The sequence below is a fragment of the Pelodiscus sinensis genome, chromosome 31 (genome assembly GCF_049634645.1).
Source record: "Pelodiscus sinensis isolate JC-2024 chromosome 31, ASM4963464v1, whole genome shotgun sequence".
NCBI lineage: Eukaryota > Metazoa > Chordata > Testudines > Trionychidae > Pelodiscus > Pelodiscus sinensis.
In genome coordinates this window covers 11,767,135-11,774,877 of record NC_134741.1, presented here as the reverse complement: position 1 = coordinate 11,774,877, position 7,743 = coordinate 11,767,135, and the positions used below count along the sequence as shown (strand labels likewise).

At 50.9% G+C, this 7,743-nt stretch overlaps 1 pseudogene; it reads right to left on the bottom strand.

Moving 5' to 3' along the window:
• Positions 1-7,051: 7,051 nt before the first annotated feature.
• LOC112546230 (U2 spliceosomal RNA) lies at positions 7,052-7,224 on the bottom strand (annotated as a pseudogene).
• Positions 7,225-7,743: the final 519 nt, after the last annotated feature.

Genomic DNA, 7,743 nt, shown 5'->3' with positions numbered 1-7,743 from the left:
TTAAACTATGTCCAGTGTCCCTACTGAGTACAAGCCTACGGCCCAAATTCTTGCCACTAAGAACATTGACCCATATGCACCTGGCAGGCAGCAGGCTCCACAGCCTAAGACACAGAGGAAGGCTCCATAGTTACCACCTCAGGCTCAGGGGGAAGCATAAAAGGGGGCTTGGGCCAGGTGAGGCTGGGGTTTCTCTGGACACCAGACGCCCAATGCACAGAGCCAGCCCCCCTCCTCCCATCCCACTGTCCCACACACCTCAGACAGGAAAGAGCAGCAGGACACTCTCCCATGGGGCACCAGTCCTCCCCAACCGCTTCATTTGCTTCCTCTGCTCCTCCCCAAGTAGGCCCAGGCATCTAGTAACCCAGCCAGATGTGCATCCACACATTAGCAGCGGCTGTTGTGGCCCCCTAGCAACTCCATTCAGCTCCAATCACGTGCTTAAGCTTTACCTCAAAGACTCTGTCTGTGGCACAGGCCACTCCCCCCTGGAAACCCCTCTGCTCTTGGTCAGCCTCCCCAATCCTCTGCTGCCTCTAACTAGGGACACGCACCAGCCAGGCATGTGCACAGAGCAAGGGAGAGAGCAAGAGCATGTCCGAATTCTCCCCTTGCAAAGAGAAAAGGAAGGGGGAGGGGACTCACAAAGGGCACCCTGGCAGAATTGCCCTCCTGTGAACATGGAACCAGGTTGTGGGGCACTGTGCAGCACAGGGACTGGTGGCTCAGGGATGGGAGCTGGTGGGGAAGGCAGGGACCCACCATTTCCGGTGGGCATCAGTGAGTGCATTGGCCTGTGTGTTACACCTGTGACCCACACTGGCAGAGCATGTGCCTGCCAGGGGCTGACTGGTTCTGCTGGCCAGACCAGAGTGCCAATAAGGCCATGATTGTGAAATCAAGCTCCCAGGGAGCTGCCGGCCTAGGCAGGGCAGAAGGACATTATCTGATAGAAAGATGCTCATGGGGGTGGCTGTTGTCACTGCTTTTGTAGAATTACAGCAGCTCTTAAACAAGGGTGTCCAGCACAGTGTGGAGAGAAAAGCTACAGGTTGCTGATCTAATGGCAACCGTGGGATGTTGTGGGCTCTGGAACAAGGTTGTTGGGGCAGGAGAGCTGCTCATAGGTGGAGGAATTAGCTCAAGGGGCAGAGTGCTTGCTTAGCATATGAGCGGCAGTGGGATTGGTAACCACATTCTCCAGTATCTGATATGTTCTTGTTCCTTCTTTTCACAGGCAGAACCAGGGGACTAAGCGCATTCAGAGACTTCTTTCTCTCTGGTCTCTGAAAAAACCCACCCTAGTGAGGCACAAAGCTGCTGGGCCTGGTGGAGGTAAGAGCACTAGAGATGTGTTGCAAGTGGGGAAAGTGCTCCCTTTGCACACAAGAGTTAGCAGGATTTGCTCCCATCTTCTTCTGCCTGCTCACTGGTGCTGAGGGGCTGGCCCCTTTCCAGCTGCCCCAACTCTTATTCCTACAATGTACTTTGTGCAGGGACCGTTGGTTTTTGTGCCAAAGTGTATGGCTGGGAGCCAGGACTCAGGACCCTTCCCCAAATATATGAACTTATATAGTGAAACCTGAGTCCTGCTTAGCTCTATCTTAACCAATTTTTTTAGTTTAATTTTGCTAACTAATAGCAACATACTGTAACATAATTACCTAACCAATCATACCCTTCCCCTTAGTTGATTTACACCTAGCAAAATCTAGTATATAAAGGAGATTTTAAAATCAGGAATAAGGGATCTTTCGGAAAAGGCTTTATTTTCCGAAAGATCCCCGTCTAGACTGGTGCTTTTTGCCGGCAAAGCCCCGAGCTGGAAAAAAGCGGCAGCCATGTTCATGCAAATGAAGCAGGGAAGATTTAAATCCCCGCTTCATTTGCAATTGCGATGTGTCTAATCTGCAGCCCTTTTCCACAAAAGGGGTACAATCTAGACACAGCCTATAAGAGCCAGCACAACCAAACTTTGCATGGGATAACTTTTCATCCAGGAGGTTCTACGGTACTTTTGGACCGATCAGGCCCAAGCTCAAGGTCTAAAAATCAAAAAGTAACCGGCTGCACTGCGCTGCACTGGCAGGGGCCACCACGCCCACCCTAGATCCCATGTCTGCCGCCTGCATCCCCCAGCACTGTGTGAGACTCACCCCCTCCTGCCAGTGAGGTTACATAAGCAACCCTTTTTCCCCGCCTCCCTCGCCCCTGCCACCAGCACACAGTGCCCCGATCCCCACACACACAATAGCTTGGGGACCCGCCCTGCCCCCCGTGGCGGCACCTGCAGCCCTGGGCATGAGCGGTGGTGCCTCTCCCACATGTAATTTCCCCTCCACCTGATGTCGCACTGCCCCCACCTGGGCATGATGCGGACCTATATTTTAATCCATATAGAAATCAGCGCAACTTTTCTACCATTCAAAAGAAGATAATGGACTACATTTTGTCCCTCCGGTTTCCCAGGCAATGCTGGGTAACTCCAGCTAGTATGCTACAAGTGGCAAATGAGCTGGTTTTCATTAGCACATGTGGCAGGATCTCAGCCCTGCCCCTCTTCTCCCATGCTGGAGCCCTCCTCCTTCCCCAGCAGCATCGGGGAGGAAGTAGTGCTGGACCTAATGCTCCTCAGTGGCACCTCCAGCCTCTGGGGCTAGTCCGATACTGCACGGCCATGGCAACGGCTCCAGTCTGGGACTACATGGCTGTAGCAGCATCACCTCCAGCCTTCAGAGCCAGCCCAGGACTGTGAAATGGTGACAGTTGCTGCAAGGGGGCGCAAAGCCAGGTAAGCATCCCCCGACCCTACACTCCAATCCCCCTCATTCATTCCCCTCCTCCCACCAGGATCCCACATCCCCAGCTTCCTCCAGCACCCTCCTACCCTTTCTCTTACTCCATCCTCTTGACACTCTTCTCCCAGCCTGCTTCTACACCCTTTGTTCCACACAGACCTCACAACCTGTCCCACTTCTGTACCCCACCTCCCTCTCAGATCCTGCACCCCATCCCTATCCCACTCACTGGCAACCCTTTCTCACACACTGAATCCTTAATTTTTGCCTTTCCCCAAAGCCTAAGGGGTTCTATAAAATCCACTAACTCCAGAAGCCCAGGAAAATAAATCTGGCCTATGGGAAACCCTGAACCTCAGTCCTCCCTGTTCCTTTCTCTCAACCTGTGGGGGTTGGAGTGCCAGAGAAGTGAGGTGTCTTAGGTAGGTGGAGGGGAACATCAGAGAGGGTTGGGTGGAGGGGGTTGCACTTTTTTTGGTTCTCACTTCCGTGGTCCTCAACTGATTTTTTTTGTGGGTCAGTGGCTCCTGACCCAAAAGAAGTTCCTCACCCCGCCATAAGTAAAGAAAACATTGAAAACTTTTGTGTTGGACAAAATATTTTACTTTAAACCCAGCTTGTCCCTATTCCCTCCTTCCCCCGGCATGCAGCTCTGTAAATAGAAGTGAGTAAGTTAAATCTTGGCACCCCACTTCTGAAAGGTTGCGACCCCAGGTCTAGATAATGGTTTCTGCTGGGAATAAGGGAAATCATGCAAGGAGGGATGACTTGCCCATGGAACTCCAACCACTCTCTTGTCACCTGGAATTTTCCACTCTCACTGCTGAGAAATTGTTTGAAACAGTATGTGGCTAGGAGGAGGAGGGCAGGAGCATGGTTAGGGTAGGTGCGTGGAAAGGCCAGCAGGGAGAGTTCAGGAGCTGAATGGGGATAGGGTATCTGACCTGGAGGTAGGGTGCAGGAGCAAAGAAGCTGGTTGAGTGTTCAAAAGTGGAAACTAGCATATGCCCATCAATGGAGACTGTGGGCATTGATCCTGAGGCCTCTCACCTGCTAAACAAATGTTTTGCCACTTGAGCTAATTCCCCCATATGTGAGCAGCTTCCCAGATCCACCCTCCTTGTTCCAGAGGCCACATCGTCCCTGCAGCTGCCCACATGTGAGACTTACACCTGTGGCTTGGGTAGCTCAGCTAGTTAATTATACAGCAGACAGAAACAATTAAAAACCAGAGATCATACAAAGCATAGGAAAGTGAGTACCCTTATCACAGATAGAATGAGGAGTCCACAACCTCAGCTATTGATAAATGGTTTCTTGCCAGATGAAATGTTATTCAACTAAGTTTTCTTTACCCATCTTGAGATCTGTTTCTTTATTTGGTGACAGTGGGTGCCATTAGGACAGGATCCTTCTTAACAGCCTGATATTACACTAATTTTAATGCAATTTAGATGGAATGTGAGTGTGTGACTCCAGGCTTTCCAGCTAATGGCTGCTGCTCTTCAGTATGGCTGCAGAGGACTTTAGGCCTTCTAACATGGTTACAGTTGCTTCATCCTTTCTTGCCCAGGGTCACACATAGATATACAGTGCAGACAGCACCACAAATTCAAAGGCCATGCATCAAAAAATTTTAAATTTCAAAAAAGAGATACATTTTGATTCCTTTTATTTGCCTTTTTGTTTCCGAGATGGTATTGAGACTTGCCTCCTGGCTTTTCATACCCAATAGCTTCTACTTTCACAAATATGCCAAATAGTGCCTGAGCTATGCCAAAAGAGGGAGAGCTGGAGATATGTATTTCACATCTATACATACATGGTCTTGGTATCATAGAATCAGGGTTGGAAGAGACCTCGGGAGTTCCTCAATTTTAACCCCCTGCCCAAAGCAGGACCAACCACAACTCAATCATCCCAGCCAGGGCTTTGTCAAGCCAGGACTAAAAACCTTGAGGGATGGAGATTCCACAACCTTCTTAGGTAATCCCTTCCAGTGCTTCACTGCTCTCCTAGTAAACTAGTTTTTCCTAATATCCAATCTATATTTCCCCCACTGCAACTTGAGACCACTGATCTTCATTCTGTCATCTCTCACTACTGAAAACCATCTCAGGTAGTTAAAGGCTGCAATCAAATCCCCCTCTCTCTTCTGTAAACTAAATATGCCCAAATCCCTCAGCCTCTTCTTGTAAGTCAAGTGCTCTAGCACCTTACTCATTTTGTTTCCCCTGCACTGGACTTTCCCCAATGCGTCCACAACATTTCTATAATGGAAGGCCCAGAATTGGACACAATACTCCAGATATGGCCTTTACCAATGCTGAATAAAGGAGAATAATCACTTCTCTAGATCTGCTGGCAATGTGTCTCCTACTGCACCCCAATATGCCGTTAGCCTTCTTGGCTACAAGGGAACACTGTTGACTCATATCTAGCTTGTCATCCACAGTAATCCCCAGGTCCTTTTCTGCTAATGCACTGCAGAAAATTACAGAATTGTTTAATATACTTTCTGGAACTAGGCTTTGGCAGTGATTCTGCATTCACAGACTCTGACTCCATAGGTACCATAGGGCTACTGCATCCATAGAAAAAAACTGTGGGACCCCCTGGAAGCCCCATGGATCAGGTCTACCCCTCATCCCTTGCCCTCCTATGTACCATTGGGCCCCACAGATCAGCGTCTCCCCCTCAAACAGAGCTTCCTATCTCCTACAGCTCAACTGTTGAGTACATTTAAGACCATGCTAGAAGAAAAAGGCAAAATGGGGGCAGGAAGAAATGAGTCTAGGTGGATGTTTGGGGGAATAGATGGAGTGAAGTCAATTGCCCCCTGAGATAAAAGTGTGATTGATTATGTGCCCTATAGATAGTTGGTGTATGTGTACATTTGGTGCAAAGAGATCCTGGACCTCAGAGACTGTACCTACAGCCTTTGGACAGTAAAGTGGTTGAACAGGAGGAGCTAAGGAAGGCAGAGAGGTACATTGATGAGACTTTCTGGGACACAGTAGAACAGTCCCATCCTGGGGACCGGGGCTCCTCTCGCTCTCGCTCTCGCTCTCGCTCTCGCTCTCGCCTCACGGCGCACACAGAGGTACTCTTCCCCTCCCAAGACGTCCCCCAGCACCGGGGCATAGAAATTTTCGAAGTCCCGCCCGCTCGCTCACTGCCTGTCGCCCTCTCTTCGCTCACGGGGACCGCACTCACTCACCCGCCCCGCGCGCCTCCTTCGGCCTCCCCTCCCCTCTCCTCCCTCGGAGCAGGGAGGCCCGGGTGGGGGCGGGGGACGGGCGCTGGGGGCACTCTGGGCGGCGCCCCGCTCGCCTCCTTCCTTCCTTCCTTCCTTCCCTCCCGGCAGCCTCCGCCGCCCCCGGGCTCGTCTGCATGTGGGCTCCGCCCCCTCGCTTCCCCAGCTGGCTCGCCCCGACCAGCCGCGCCTCGCCTGCAGAAGCGGCTAGTCTCATGTTTAACGGGACTCGTCAACTGCTCCCTGACAGCCCCGCTCGCAGGTACGACGCCCCGCCCCGCCGGCAGGAGCGCCAGGTGTGAATGGGGCTCCTCAACAGCTCCCTGGCAAGGCCGACGCCCTGCAGACTGCTTGCCCGCAGTCTTTCTGCATCCGCCTCTGCCTCTGCTCTTCCAAGCACTCCCTCACTCCCTTGATTGATTTAAAAAATAAATAAAAATAAAATTTAAAAAAAGCGGCAGCTTGCCACCGCTGCCTTTCAAAAAACCTCTTCTCTTCTCTTCTCTTCTCTTCTCTTCTCTTCTCTTCTCTTCTCTTCTCTTCTCTTCTCTTCTCTTCTCTTCTCTTCTCTTCTCTTCTCTTCTCTTCCCTTCTCTCACTCCTTCCTGCCTTCCTTCAGTCAGTCATGCACTCCCAATGTTTGCACTGATTCGTATGGGGACGCTTATTTATTTCCAAAAAAAAAAAAAAAAAAAAGCGGCGGCTTGCCTCCGCTGCCTTTGCAAACAAACCCTGCGGCGGGGTCATTTGGGGGCGTGTGTGAGTGTTTTTGCTTTCTTTTTCTTGTTGTTTGTTTGTTTTCCAGGACCTCCCCCGGAGATGGGCAGCGCAGCGCGGCCCCGGCCCCGGCACACAGGCACAGACGCACAGCAGAGATTTTTCTGGGGGGCGGGGGACTGTTATTCACATACACACTTTTTTTTTTAATAATTCCCCTCTCCTTCCACAAGGGGCATTCAGGTCTATTTTTGGCACCGCACAGGGGTTCTCCGACGGGAGGTGCACCGCTCCGGAAAGTAATGCAATACCAGGTCGATGGTGGAGTAGACGGAGCAAGCTCCTGTTCAGACCCCCTATTCCAAAAATCCATTTAATATAAAGATCTCAGATAGAGATCATATCAGATATTAAACAGATAAGAACAGATATTATTTGACCGGGAGCATGTTCGACGCTTCCAGGCAGGGACCGAGCGTTGGGCAATCAGGCGAAACGCCCCGCGAACGTCAGGGCACTGACTAGAGACCCGTTATGACATCAATACAGCCTACCGACCCGGCCTCCTAGCTTTCTGCGATTCGCGCTCCCGAGAGCACGTTTACACTAATACTACACCAGACCTCCATCACCCCTCATTGCGAGAATTCGAGGAAACTTTACAGTAGTTACCGCTATGGGACAGAAACCACTTGTGCTTAGCTAGAAACACTTAAGGCACCGTGGCACTCTTGCTTCCGAGACGCTTTTTGAGTCCATGTCTTGTACTGCCTCAGAAATCTGTGAAAAACCTGCCACATGTTCTCAAGGCGGAAAAAAGGATGTTCTAATAGATTTTTTTGCTGGGACCGTCCTACATGCAGAAAAACGCTACCGGCATTGGCGCTACCTGACCTCCATGATCCCTCATTGCGAGAATTCCAGCAAACTGGACGGTACTTACCGCTATGGGAAAGAAACCACTTGCGC